This window comes from Macrobrachium rosenbergii, chromosome 5 (assembly GCF_040412425.1).
Source record: "Macrobrachium rosenbergii isolate ZJJX-2024 chromosome 5, ASM4041242v1, whole genome shotgun sequence".
Lineage (NCBI taxonomy): Eukaryota > Metazoa > Arthropoda > Malacostraca > Decapoda > Palaemonidae > Macrobrachium > Macrobrachium rosenbergii.
In genome coordinates, this window is record NC_089745.1 from 49,346,494 (window position 1) to 49,356,493 (window position 10,000).

Genomic DNA, 10,000 nt, shown 5'->3' on the forward strand with positions numbered 1-10,000 from the left:
CATTTACCTATTTCTCATCGAAAACGATGCAGCAGCAAACATAACCAAGTCATATGTTACGAATAATCAAGAACATATTATATATATATATATATATATATATATATATATATATATATATATATATATATATATATAAAATTATATACATAATATATATACACACACACACACACACACACACACACACACACATATATATATATATATATATATATATATATATATATATATATATATATATATATATATATATAGTACAAGAAAACACAGAAACACATGTACTAAATCAGACTGAAATCTTATTAACACTTCGAGTATTTTGTCACCATACAAAGGTAAGGAAACATCAGGTAGCACCAGGTCGGAGGAATCAGGTGGCCTACACACCTTCGGAATCTCAATGATGAATTATTCACACTGCACCAAAAGGTCAACAATAGTGTCGGAAGGTTACAGTAATTCCATCTAAATCTGTTTAATATATTCAGGCTTCAAAACAGGCCGTCGTCGGCAGTCAATGAAAGCTCAACATACGATACTTGTCAGGTCTTGAAACAAAATGTTATTGACAGCAATGTTTAGAAAATTGCACTGTAATTTCATAAAGGAAGTTGAATAACCCTGTTTTTGTGTATTAAAACACTTGAACAATAATTACGATGCTAAAAAGGGGAGAAGAAATAGTGATTAATGAAATTCAGAATATTAAAACACTTGAACAATAATTACGATACTAAAGAGGAGAGAACAAATGGTGATTAATGAAATTTAGACTCTCAAGCCAAGCACTGGGTAACTTTCGGCCATTCAGTGCTTAAGACAGTGAAAAGAGGGAGTTGGAGTGGCTGGACAGCAAGATATAGAAATTCGGAAAATAAGTGAAATGTAATACATGGACTTAAAGGTGGAACTGGGAAAAAACCCACAGTTGCACAAGAAGTAACAGTCAGGGGTGCTGGACAGCAAGATTGAAGGTACGAAGCAGGAATGGAGATAAAGTAAAAGGCTGAGAAGTGGATCTAGCTAGGGTCGAAGAGAAGCTGCAAACACCTTTTAGCAATGCCTCCAGTGCACCACGTGAGATGCACTGACGGCGCTGCCCCCACCTAACGGGAAGAGAAGAAGTGAGGCAGATCTTTCATTGTCCAGCTTTTCCACAACACGCAGCGTGAACAATGAGACTTCTGAAAAGATAAAGCGGAAACTTAAAAAACAGTGTTGACGTTTTTCCTCGAGCCTGGAGGCTTCTTCCATTCTTGCGCGGAGAATGAAAAACAAATCTCCCGCGACAAAGAGACAAAGTTCCAAGTGGTGACAATAAAAAAGTGGATAAAAGGAAACATAAACCTGTGTTTGTAGAGTAAATCCAGAGGTCCATTAAGGGCCGAGTTTATCAAAGGAAGTCCATTTCGACGTTTCGACCAGCGGAGATCTTTACGTCACTCGCAGAAGCTGATTTAAGTTCCGCCTCTTATATACTATATAGTACAAGATTGCATAGGCATGCTGAAGTGGTAAATATCAAACCACTTTTTTTTCTTTTTTTTTACGTGTGTTTGCGTGGGAAAGGCACAGCCAGGGAGAGAAGGGGGGAGTTGGGGGGAGGGGGGCTCGGTGATACCGCAAACATTAGGACAGTGTTCAAACAAAGATCCCCGCCTTCCCTAATTAGTATCTCATTGTTGACTTTGGGCCACACAAGCCCCACCCATTTAAGCCCAACTAAACCACCCTCCTCCTCCTCCACCTCTTCCTTCTCTTCCTCTTCATCCTCCTTCTCCTCCTCCCTCCTCCTCCTCCACCATCTCCTCCTCCTCCTCCCCCTCGTCCTCCTCCTCCTCCTCCTTCTCCTCCTCCCCCTCGTCCTCCTCCTCCTCGTCCTCCACCACCACCTCCTCTTCCTCCTCCTCCTCCTCCTCCTCCTCCTCGATGTGAAGGGTAAGTGTGCATTGTCTGGTCCTCGTAATTGTTGGAGTCACTTCTCTCGTTTTCAGCCATTGTTGCAGTTCACGGTGTATTCCATCACAAATATTTGACTTTTATCATTATCTGTTGACAAAAGGAGCACTGGGGCACCAGTGGAAAAAGTTTGGCAGCTGATGGGTTTTTTCCATTCAGTAAACATAAAATATACGAAAGGTGTTAATGGAAATAACCAAATGGATCGAACAGAAGAAGATTTCATTGCTCGAGTCAGAAGTTCCAAGTGTCTACGTGGCTGCAGTCCGACAATCAAGGCATTACTTCACGTAATTAAAGTGATAGAAATCCGTAAGTGTCACACCTCCAGCAGAAATTAATTGATTCTGCAGCGGTTCTCTGAATGTCGGTGGAATTTGTCAAAACGGCAATACGAACACGTTTGCCGTCAACGATGGGCTATTTTCTTTTTACTTTTCTGTAAAATGAAGTTAGATTGTGCCGGTTTTATCTGTCCGTCCACACATTTTCCTGTCCGCACTTTTTTCTATCTGCCCTCAGATCTTAAAAACTACTGAGGCTAGGGGGTTGCAAATTGGTATGTTGATCATCCACCCTCCAAACATCAAATATACCAAATTGCAGCCCTTTAGCCTTAGTAGTTTTTATTATACTTGATGTTACAGTTAGCCATGATCGTGCCTCTGGCAACGCTATAGGACAGGCCACCACCGGGCCGTGGCTGAAAGTTTCATGGGCCGCTGCTCACACAGCTGTACAGAAAACTCGATTGCGCCGAAGTTTTTACTCGTTTATTTACATATTGTATTTTACTAATTCACACACAAACGCAGCACAACGCAGGAACTTGCAAATCACAGTCTTTTACTGTCAGTCGTAATGGATGATAACGATTTCGCAGATGCCACGAATTTTCTCAATCACAATCATTTAACTACAAAACACTAGTTAATATCTAAATACTAAGTCAATTGACACTATCTCATGGCTGGACGAACGATTAGTTTTAAATTGATTTTCATCTATCAAAGTCACGCGAGGAAAAACCAGAATCACAAAAATAAAAATCAAATCGTTTACATTTTAGTTTTCGTTTTCATTGAGCAACTTCGTTGAAAGTAGGAATCACAGTACAAAATACAGACACATCTTGAAAATAAAATCTTGTTCAGTAATCATTAATCCAAACTCTTGTTAAAAAAAGCAAACTACGGAACAGGACTATAGGAATTACCTAGGCTATGAACAGATGATAGTGAAAACAGATGATGAAGGGATACACGCAATTATTTTTTATACATCACTTCCTTGTTCAAAACAGTGACCGGAACAGACCTCTACGCACACACACACACATACATATATATACACACAAAAGTACTCAACACACAATCATCTGTGTAACAGTATATAATACATATATACATATATATATATATATATATATATATATATATATTGTATATGTATATATATAAATAAATAAATAAATATATATATATATATATATATATATATATATATATATATATATATATATATATATATATATATATATATATATATATATATATATATATATATATACACTCCTGTTTTAATGGTTTGGCCGTCCGTCTAACCATAATCAGGCCACGGGTTCGATTTCCGCGTGAGCCGAAGCGATTTAGGCACATCCCTATAAATCATATTTCCTCTGTCAGCATAAGCATTGAAATAGATACCCAGTGGCTTCCACCACGTTGGAGAAGGGCGTGGGTTGGCATTCTTCCGGAGGTATCCTCCATCTGTACTGCATATATATAAATTATATATATATATATATATATATATATATATATATATATATATATATATATATATATATATATATATATATATATATATATATATATATATATATATATATATAAAGTGTGTGTGTGTGTGCAAATTAGTAATTCAGTTTTGGGAATTATTTCCATCCACATGTAAAATCAGTCCTAAATGAAGTGAATTACAAAACAAAAGTCAAAATGATGTAGCGCAGAAAACGGGGATTCAAAAGCTAGCCCGGAACTGGAGCGAGCATGAAGTATGGAAGCGCTATCTCAAGAGGGAAGAAAGGTCACTGCTGTTGACCTTTCTTTCCGCAAGACTGCCGTCGAGGGTAAAATCCCTCCTGCCCACTAAAAATACCCAGTCACGCTCTTCCTTTTTGCACCGAATTCCCCTTCTATCAGAAGATCTCAGCAGGAATGTCTTTTGGAGTAGGTCTGGCATAAATTTAGCTTGGAAATGAGAAAGGGCTTTTAATATTTACGGTGAGACTTCAGGCAACTTCTTGATAAGCCTGAATATATGTAACTTCTTGAAAAGCGTGAGGATGGGAAACTTCTTCATCATGTTGAACATAGGAAAATTCTTGAAAGGCTTAAAGGCAGGAATTTTTTGAAAAGTGCAAAAGTTAAGTATACCTTAGTTTAACCAGACCACTGAGCTGATTAACAGCTCTCCCAGGGCTGCCCCGAAGGATTAGACTTATTTTACGTGACTAAGAACCAATTGGTTACCTAGCAACGGGACCTACAGCTTATTGTGGAATCCGAACCACATTATAGCCAGAAATGAATTTCTATCATCAGAAATAAATTCCTCTAATTCTTCATTGGCCGGCCGGAGACTCGAACTCGGGCCTAGCAGAGTGCTAGGCGAGAACTCTACCGACTCGTCCAACGAGGAACTTGGAAAGTGCAAAGACAGGAAATATCTGGAATATTCGATGGTAAAGAATTTTTCGAAAAGGTGGTAGATAGAAACCTTTGTTAGAAGAGTATGAATGTAAGAGTTTTGTGGATAAGAAACGACAGGAAAAGGCTGATACGAAACCAATCGAAAGGCTGAGAAATGCTAGAAGATAAGGTAGAGTGAACTGCATACAACTGAACTAAGAGCAGGACTTCCTAAGAGAAAGGAAGTCGACCGAAATGTTGACGTCTGCAAGTCCTAGCCAGAGGACACAACCTCTCTCTCTCTCTCTCTCTCTCTCTCTCTCTCTCTCTCTCTCTCTCTCTCTCTCTCTCTGTCTTTGCTTTGTATCTGCACCACAGTGTGGGATGTTGCTCTGTGTTGCATAAATGAGAAGTTACTATTCTGTGTGTGTGGGGCCAAGTCGGAGACAAGGACGCCATAAATATGTAAGGAACAAGATCTCCAGAACTCCGAGGGCGCAAAATTTCTAGATGAATCGCAACACTCCCTTGCTTTAAATTGCTTCTGATCTTGATTTAATCAAACTCGGTTATCTAGAGACGGCGTCTTGTTATGTAAATATATTAGACACTGTATATTCACGATTTTATTGATATCAGAGTGGGGGAAATTAAATATATCCTGTTCTCACTTCACATGACTTTCAGCTCAGAATTTCCAAAAGAATCGCAACACTTCCTTGCTTTAAATTGCTTCTGACTCTGATTTAATCAAACTCGGTTATCTAGAGACGGCGTCTTGTTAAGTAACTACTGTATATTAGACATTGTATATTCATGATTTTATTGATATCAGAGTGGGGGAAATTAAATATATCCAGTTCTCACTTCACATGACTTTCAGCTCAAAATTTCTAGACGAATCGCAACACTTTCTTGCGTTAAATTGCTTTTGATTCTGATTCAATCAAACTCGGTTATCTAGAGACGGCGTCTTGTTATGCAAATATGTTTAGACATTGTATAATCATGATTATATTTATATCAGAGTGGGGGAAATTAAATATATCCTGTTCTCACTTCGCCTGACTTTTCACTGATTTTTAATAACTTACACAAACCTTTGCAGCTGAAGTTATTGAATATTTTGACATAAATCTTCAAAATAACACCACTTTAAAGATCACTGAGAGTTCTCCAGCTGTTTCTACATATCTTGCGGATCAGTGGACCAAAATAATTCACAGTTTGTTACTAAAAGTATCAGGATTCGCGCTACCCTTTGTTCAGGAATAACAACGAGAGAAAAAACACCCAGGAATTTCCAGTTTTGTGGAATAGGTTACTATCAACAACAGCATCTGACGTGAAATTATGTGGCAACGCCTCTGAAGCTGCTCACAAAACAAGTATTTTAAAAATGGTATATACGCAGTGTGTATATATATATATATATAATAATATATATATATATATATATATATATATATATATATATATATATATATATATATATATATATATATATATTAGAACTATCAACTCATTAATTACGTGTGGAACAGAAATAAATTTCTGACCCACATCAAGATCGAACCCAGGTCCTGAAAGACCAGAGCACTGAGTCGGGCAGTTGGGGAAAACGAGCTGGTATGCAAGCAGTTAGCCTGCCTAAGTAATTCCTTGGGTACAGTTGTACTCAGGTTCCAAATTCTTTTATGACTTTCATTTGAAAGACCTGGGTTCTGATCCTGATGTTAGTCAGAAATTATATATATATATATATATATATATATATATATATATATATATATATATAATATTCATATACGTATATGTATATATTCAGTATATATATATATATATATATATATATATATATATATATATATATATATATATATATATATATATATATATATATATATATATATATGCATGCAAATCAGTGCACAGTACATGCACAATAAACTGAACTGACACATCTTTTTCTAATTTAGCTACCATTCATTTTCCGTTTAAGGCATTCAAATGATCCACACCCACTTTTCTAGCACCTCTTTTTATTTCCTTCAGCTCCTAAATGCCAATCTCCTCCTGAGCCCTTCAGAACCGTCGGCGATAAGGACACTGTTATTTAAAAAGGGGCTTTAAATCGATCATTTTCCGGGAGGCCTTTCAAGAGGTTTATGAAAGGATCTCGTCACGTCCCGAGATGGTATCGTCAGGAGGAGGAGGAGGAGGAGGAGAGCCTCTTGAGACATCACGCCTCTCCTGCGTTTTCTTCCTCTTCCTCTTCTTCTGCTTCTTCGTCTACCTCTTCTTCTTCCTCTTCTTCTTCTTCTTCTTCCTTCGATCCGCCTTTGGTCGGTGTGTTGCCTTCAAGAGTCTCGATAATGTCAGCCTCATTGTGGCCTTTCTGTAACGCATCTTTGGTGGTCGTTGAATCTGAATACGTACGCACACACATACATGCACATACGCACATGCACACGCACATGTATATAGCCTCTCTCTCTCTCTCTCTCTCTCTCTCTCTCTCTCTCTCTCTCTCTCTATATATATATATATATATATATATATATATTACATTTTTTCCCTCATTTTAGAGGGTGTGGCATGACCCTAACAGATAGCAATACCATTTACTGCTGAATGGACTTGTGAGTTTTAGCCTCGGAGCGAACGAACTCGGACTCAGTAATCGTCAGTCGAACACTATACCACTCAGCCAAAATGCCCACTGACCCATCCTTACGTCACAGGGATGACAGGGATGTGTTCCGGTTTAGTCTATCAGAATGGAATGGAATATAGAGTTTAGGCCAAAGGCCAAGCACTGGGACCTATGAGGTCATTCAGCGCTGGAAAGGAAACTGAGAGAAGGTAGGTTTGAAAGGTGTAACAGGAGGAAAACCTGGCAGTTGCACTATGAAATAATTGTTAGGAGAGGGTTGATTGCAAGATGGAAGAAAGAGAATATGAATGGAGGTAAAGTCAAAGGAATGAAAGGAGTTGCAGCTAGGGGCCGAAGGGACGCTGCAGAGAACCTTAAGTAATGTCTACAGTGCACCAAGTGAGGTGCACTGACGGCACTAACCCGGCTACGGGGATCAGATAAGCGAAGGGTTTGAATTCGGGATCACTCAGTGGAAGTAGCTAGCGACACCAGTGAGCCAACTGTGGATATAACACCAAAAAGTGTTAACATGGAAAGTGGAATGAGCCCAGTACCACCAAAAATAGCAAACGATTTACCGGAACCAGTTGAAAGGCCGGTCAATAACGAACTGAGCAGAGTAAAGAGAACCGGATAAAGGAAGCAACAGGACAACAAAAGTGGGAAAAAGAGCAAGGCAATAATAACAATGGAAAAGGGGGTGAAATTCAATGCAGAAATTAAAGAGAAACAAGATTGCTTTCAGCATGCTGCATTAACCAGCAATGAGGAGAATAACGAAAACCGGATAAAGGAAGGGACAGGACAACAAAAGCTGGGAAACAGAGCTAGGCAATAATGACAAAGGAGAAGGGGATGAAATTCAATGCAGAAATTAGAGAGAAACAAGATTGCTTTAAGCATGTCGCGTTGACCGGCAATGAGTAGAACGTCCGAATTGAGACACACTTGGGAACTTTCGTCATGGAATCTTTTCATCCATACAGATACATGGTACTGTATATGTTAGATATAACGTTATTGCAGGAAAAGGTGAAAATACTTTAGACAAGTATACTATACAATGCGCCATCAATGGGTTGTTTTTTTATATAAAGTGATGGGGTATAAACACACAGCAGAATACTTCAATTCACTAAAAGGGGAGCCTGATTTCAGAGGCTTTGTGTGTGCTGAATGCTGAGGGTTCAGTAGAAGGGTCGGCTGAATGGAATATAGAATTTAGTCCAGAGGCCAAGAGCCGGGACCTATGAGGTCATTCTGCGCTGAAACGGAAACTGGAAGTAGAAAGGTTTGACAGGTGTAACAGGAGGAAAACCTGGCAGTTGCACTATGAAACAAATGTTAAGAGAGGTTGGATAGCAAGATGGAAGAAAGAGATTATGAATGGAGGTCCAGTAAAAGGAATGAAAGGGGGTTGCAGCTAGGGACGGAAGGAACGCTGCAATGAAACCTTACGTTATACCTACAGTGCACCGCGTGAGGTGCACTGACAGCACTAACCGCCCCCCCTCTTACGGGGAGGGTTCGATTGAGATGGTGCAAACAAGTGAAACATGAGAGGTCTAATGCTACCGGCGACAATGTCAATATCTAAACATATTTCACAAATTAATTGATAATACTAAGCTTTTCTCAGTTTATCTCACGCAACTGCACATCAACTGCACAAAATCCCGAATACCATGCAAGAGCTTAGCCAACTTCAAATAAAAAAAGAATCCTCAAAATACTGGGGACGAATTTTCGTCAAAAAAATCTAAAATAAAAATAAAACCTACCTTTCCCATGCTCAAAATATATGGAATTTATAAGCAAGAACGACTGAAACTTTCATACTTGTTAATTCAATCACCGATAAACCTTGCTAAACGCAGAACTAAAAAGAAAAAGAAAAAGATGAAATGGGGAGGGGGGAGGGGGGCGGGGGGAGGTGAGACATGAAGAGAGAAGAAAGTCTGCGATAAGAGGCCGGATAATGAGCTCATTAAGCTAAGCACGTCTCGCTGAATATCATTAACGCATGATTCCTTTGGGCGAGGACCGAAATCCGCGAATGATACTCATCATCTATTGACGCAGGGAACACATTAATAGATTCTAAATGAGGAAGGAGCCTTTACCGCGCATCTGGCAGCGCAGCTCGATTTAAGAATGCAATAAGGGTTTATTTTCATTTATTTTTTTTTTTGTTACGAGAACGAGGAACCAAAATGGGGATGATAATGATCAGTAATTACGGCGACTCTGATAACCCTCAATTGCATCGTTTCACTCAAACCGAGTTGATACACGACCAATTAATATAATTGTCTTGCAATTCTCCCTAATCGTAAAGGGTCCTGACACCTCCAAGACTTATAAATATAATCGCGAAAAATAATAAAAGAAAACAACGACATTCCATACAGAGAAATAAAAATAAAAAAAATAAAAGAAAATAATTCTCGAAAGAAAGAGGTTTTCCCAAGCCATATATATTACGCTGAGGGAGTGCAAACACGTGGCCAGGTGTCTAAGTGGTAGGTAAATATACATAATACCAGGCGGAGTTGGATTCGGTAATGGGTGGTCAGGAAAGTGCACTAGGTAGGAAATTTCCACAATTGATATCATAAAGTCAGAGGAGCAACCAACCTTGAAATAGTGTTCTTAACAAAATTATGAAATGTGATATGCTATTAAA